This window comes from Delphinapterus leucas, chromosome 1 (genome assembly GCF_059928025.1).
Source record: "Delphinapterus leucas isolate spDelLeu-1000000601 "Yukka" chromosome 1, BTC_Dleu_Yukka2, whole genome shotgun sequence".
In the NCBI taxonomy this organism is placed as follows: Eukaryota; Metazoa; Chordata; class Mammalia; order Artiodactyla; family Monodontidae; genus Delphinapterus; species Delphinapterus leucas.
Window position 1 is genome coordinate 98,769,232 of NC_143129.1, and position 6,000 is coordinate 98,775,231.

Consider the following 6,000-nt stretch of genomic DNA (forward strand, 5'->3'; position numbering starts at 1 on the left):
GAAACACAAAAGACCCCGAATAGCCAAAGCAATCTTGAGAACAAAAAACGGAACTGGAGGAATCAGGCTCCCTGACTTCAGACTATACTACTAAGCTACAGTAATCAAGACAGTATGGTACTGGCACAAAAACAGAAATATAGATCAGTAGAACAGGATAGAAAGCCCAGAGATAAACCCACGCACATATGGTCACCTTGTCTTTGATAAAGGAGGCTGTAATGTACAGTGGAGAAAGGACAGACTCTTCAATAAGTGGTGCTGGGAAAACTGGACAGGTACATATAAAAGTATGAGATTAGAACACTCCCTAACACCATACACAAAAATAAGCTCAAAATGGATTAAAGACCTAAATGTAAGGCCAGAAACTATCAAACTTTTAGAGGTAAACATAGGCAGAGCACTCTATGACATAAATCACAGCAATATCCTTTTTGACCCACCTCCTAGGAGGAATGGAAATAAAAACAAAAATAAACAAATGGGACCTAATGAAACTTCAGAGCTTTTGCACAGCAAAGGAAACCATAAACAAGACCAAAAGACAACCCTCAGAATGGGAGAAAATATTTGCAAATGAAGCAACTGAGAAAGGATTAGTCTCCAAAATTCACAAGCAGCTCAATAACAAAAAAACAAACAACCCCAATCCGAAAATGGGCAGAAGACCTAAATAGACATTTCTCCAAAGAAGATATACAGGCTGCCAACAAACACATGAAAGAATGCTCAATATCATTAATCATTAGAGAAATGCAAATCAATACTACAATGAGACATCATCTCACACTGGTCAGAATGGCCATCATCAAAAAATCTAGAAACGATAAATGCTGGAGAGGGTGTGGAGAAAAGGGAACACTCTTGCACTGCTGGTGGGAATGTGAATTGGTACAGCCACTATGGAGAACAGTATGGAGATTCCTTAAAAAACTACAAATAGAATTACCATATGACCCAGCAATCCCACTACTGGGCATATACCCTGAGAAAACCATAATTCAAAAAGAGTCATGCACCAAAATATTCATTGCAGCTCTATTTACAATAGCCAGGAGATGGTAGCAACCTAAGTGTCCATCATCAGGTGAATGGATAAAGAAGATGTGGCACATATATACAATGGAATATTTCTCAGCCATGAAAAGAAACGAAGTTGAGTTATTTGTAGTGAGGAGGATGGACCTAGAATCTGTCATAGAGTGAAGTAAGTCAGAAAGAGAAAGACAAATACCGTATGCTAACACATATGTATGAAATCTAAGAAAAAAAATGTCATGAATAACCTAGTGGCAAGATGGGAATAAAGACACAGACCTAGTAGAGAATGGATTTGAGGATATGGGGAGGGAGAAGAGTAAGCTGTGACAAAGTGAGAGAGTGGCATGGACATATATACACTACCAAACGTAAAATAGATAGCTAGTGGGAAGCAGCCACATAGCACAGGGAGATCAGCTCGGTGGTTTGTGACCACCTAGAGGGGTGGGCTAGGGAAGGTGGGAGGGAGGGAGAGGCAAGAGGGAAGAGATATGGGAACATATGTATAACTGATTTACTTTGTTATAAAGCAGAAACGAACATTATAAAGCAATTATACTCCAATAAAGATGTAAAAAAAAAAAGGATAGTGCATATCATTTTAGAATGTATAACCCTATCCATTCAATAACACATTCCAAAAGAGTTCAATGTTTTTTTTAAAGCCATATATCTAGCATTATTGCTAGCATTACATGTGAAGATCAAAAACGTCCATTAAAAAAAAAACAAACTGCTTTACTTACATATAACCAAGTACACCTATTCCTAATAAGTTACTGTTTATCCCTAGCATTAACATACAGTGCTTTTTAAGATAAATCTCATAATATCCCCTGTAATGGACACACTGTATTTATGAGATCTTATAGCCATATTTCTGTTTCATTGGATAACTATTTATCAGCAGATAAAAACTCTGGCCATTTAAAATATAGACACAACAGTGGTATGCTGTTCACATTTTACACATCATTAAATATCAGTACTTCATATGAGCAATTTATAATGGAAGGCATAAATCTACATGTACAGATCACACTGTGGATTTAACATATATACAGAGGATCAATAGATTGTCTTTTTGACTGGATTATATAAGCATTTTTTTCCCACTGAATACAAAGTTAAATGCATTCAGTGTTTAATAGAGGGAAAGGGCACTGTTAGCCAGGTTAATGCAACATATATTAAAGCATAAGGGTCAACATGCTACAGTAATTTTTCTTTTGTTTAAAGGAGGGTGAGAAATTATTAATAAGTAGATTCTAACAGAAAACTACATATTTTAACAAGTCAAAGAAAATGCTGGGAATGATCTATAATGCCTTTAGATAAGGAAGCCAGTGGATTTGATTCTACTATGATTAATAGCTAATGACTCACTAACTATATTGGAATATTGACTTACATGCTATAAATTTATTGTTAATACATTGCAGGACAATGACCTGATGGACAAAGACTTTTTTAATGAAGAATAGGACACTGATTTTAGTTATTATTTAATTCACCTTAGCAATTTAAACACATTCATTAATAAACTTATTTTTACCATTATACTATACTTTGTGAAAAAATAATATTATGAATACAATTATTAGATAGGGTCTCTATCATACATAATTTTTATTCTACATTTGTTCATCTCCCAAATTAATCATCCTAATTTTTTACTTCTAAGAAATAAGATATTTGTTTGTAGACTTTTAATGCAATAAATTAGGTTTCTTTTTCCTCTGTGCCTGTGTGATTTTATGTGCATGTTATATAAAGTGCTGAAGTTTATCAAAGCCTGTGCAAAAAAACACATTTCAGTAGAGTGAATGCATTTTACATTTTAACAGAAATGCACAACTGAAAGCATATTCCATGCTATTTTTCAAATGTATCTAAACTGTATTAGAAAATAAAATTTGTTTTTAAAGTTACTAAATTTACAGTAGCTATGATTGTATTTTCTCAAATTGTATTAAAAATACAAATATCATCAAGTGAAGTTTGATAAATTATTTTAATATTGAAGACTTCCTAAATGTCTAAAAATTTAGCAATAAATCAACCATAGATTTTGTCAAGTTAGCACTATGAGCTAGTTGGTGATATCTTTAATCCATATTATAACTTAAAGTTTTTGAAAAAAATACATGAAATAATGGGATTTCATTTTATGGTAAAAACAAAATGAAATTATCTTAAACACTTTACACAAATTTTTAAAAGGATGACTTAGCTGACAAAAAGCAAGGGAAAAATCCTGAGTCAAAAGCAAACAAAAGTTAAATTCTAAGAAATTAATAATCATAACCATTCTTGCTATCACACACAACACTATTATGTGACAGACACCATATTGAGGACTTTCCACATATTAATTCTTTCAGCCTTTGTACAATCCTCTAATTTATGCACTATTAGTATCTCTATTTTATAAATGCAGAAGCAAGGTACAGAGAGTTTGGATAAATTGTTGAAGACTACACAGCTGAACTTAGAGCTATTAATATTATCTTTTAAAAAAATGTTTGGTAATTTGTGTGAGAATTTGTTACTTGCATCTAAGTTGCAGAAGTTTTGATAAATAATTGTCCAAAATATTCCCTATTATCTATTAAATGTCTAGAATTTCTAAAGTAATGTCTTCTCTCATCATGATATTGGGGATTTGTGTTTCTTCTCCTTCTTTCCTGTTTGGTCTGGGTAAAGTTTTATCAGTTTTATTGATCATATAAAAAACAAGCTTGGTTTCGTTGATTTTTTATAATGTTTTATTTCTCAATTTCATTTATTTCTGCTCTGTATTACTTTTTTCTTTGCTTTGGGCTTTATTTGTTGTTCCTTTTTCTAATTTCATAAGGTGGAAGCATTATCATTGGTTTAATCATTAACCTTTCCTAGGATTTAATGCTATAAATTTCCAACTAACAACTTTTAAGTTGCATCCCAGCAATCTTGATATATTTTGTTTTAATTTTCGTTGATTCTTTTTATTTAAATTTCTCTCACATTTCTTCTTTGTAAGTTAATAGGAAGTGTTTTGGTTAATTTCAATATATTTATACCTTTATAAAAATTGATATCATTTTAATTCCATTTTGATTTATCCCATTCCTAAGCCCAGGATATGATCAATTTTGGTAAATGTTCCGTGTTTTCTTTAGATGCTATTTATCCTCCTGTTTTGGGGTAGACTGTTCTATATATGTTTGCTAGGTTGAGCAGATTGATGTCATTCAAGATTTCTATAATCTTAATGATTTCATTATTTTGATTACTAAAATCTCCCATTATAATTTTGAATTTATTTCTCCTTGTATTTCTTTCAGATTTTGTTGTGCATTTTGAAACGATATTAATTAGATACATAAATGTTTTGGATCATTAGTTTCCGTTGAAAAATCAATCCATTTATACTTATGGAATGCCTTATTTATGTCATTTATTCCTTGTTTTCAAATTTATTTTGTTGTGACCGAGTGGTTAAGGTGATGGACATGAAATTATATTTTATGGCTATTCCAAAGCTCTATTGATTTGTGTTAGGGCAACGTATCTTTTTATACTTATATTAAAAGTTGATTTCTTATGAATGACATGTAGTTAACTCTTACCTTTTTATCCAATTCAACAAGCTCTTACTTTTAATTTAATTTGAATTTAATGCAATTATGAAGATGTTTGGTTTTGCATCTGCCATCTTGCTACTTGTTTATTAATGATCCAGTCAATTCTTTGTTTCCTTTTCCTTCTTGTCTTCTTTCATATATATAAATATTTATACTTAATTTTCTTACTTGGTTTAATAGCTATACATCTTTCTTTTGCTTTTTTAATGGTTTATAGTTGGCATCTTTTATGTATGTTATATGCCTTCAAATAACATTTATCACTTCAGAAAAATGTATCTTTATAACAATTACTTCCATTTTCTCCCATCCAGCCTTTGTGGTATTGTTGTCATATAGTTTACTTCTACATATGTTACAATACATTGTCAGTTATCTTTTAGAGAGACTTAAAAAATAAGAAGTGGGCTTCCCTGGTGGCGCAGTGGTTGAGAGTCCGCTTGCCGATGCAGGGGACACGGATTCATGCCCCAGTCTGGGAAGATCCCACATGCCACAGAGTGGCTGGGCCCGTGAGCCACGGCCGCTCAGCCTGCATGTCCGGAGCCTGTGCTCTGCAAAAGGAGAGGCCACAATAGTGAGAAGCCCGTGTACCGCCAAAAATAATAATAATAATAAAAAAATAAGAAGCAATCTTTATATTTGTCTGCATATTTACCATTTCCATGGCATATTATTCTTTATTCTAGATTCAAATTTTCATCTAGTATCATTTTCCTTCACCCTGAAAAATGTCCTTTGTGTCAGGTCTCCTAACGCTGTTTTGCTAGCAATAATCTCAGGTTTTATGTCTAAAAAGGTCTTTTTGCCTTTACTTTTGAAATAACTTTTTACTAGATGTAGAATCCTAGTTTGATTATTTTTTCTTTCAGCAGTTTCAAAGATTTTCAGCACATGGTGTTGTCTATATTTCTACCTTTTCTTCATCTTGGATCTTTTCTACTGCTGCTTTACTTTCACTAATCTTTATTTCCACAGTTACTGTTATGCAGTTAAACACATCCTGTTTACTTTTCTTTTCAGATGATGTATTTCCATCTCTATAAGTTTTATATAAATCTTTCTTTATATCTTCCATACTTCTCCTTGACGTGCTCATTCTTTGTTGTACTTTCTTATATATCCAGGGTGTAGTTGTAACAGCTTTTTTGTTTGTTTGTTTGTTTTATGTTCTTGTCAGCTAATTCTTTCATCTCTTATCTGGGTATGTTTCTATTGATTGATTTTTCTTCAGTATATGGGCCATACATTTTTGGGTCTTGGCATCCCTAGTAATTTTTTTTTTCTTTTTGTAAGCAGGCTGAAAGGAGCTTTCAATGTAGGGCTAATG

The 6,000-nt window shown here is 32.2% G+C and overlaps 1 pseudogene; it reads right to left on the reverse strand.

Annotated features, from left to right (window-relative positions):
* The window catches only part of LOC111179896 (large ribosomal subunit protein eL43 pseudogene), a 168,645-nt pseudogene extending 162,876 nt beyond the window's left edge, over nt 1-5,769 (reverse strand).
* Between the last annotated feature and the right edge of the window lie 231 nt (nt 5,770-6,000).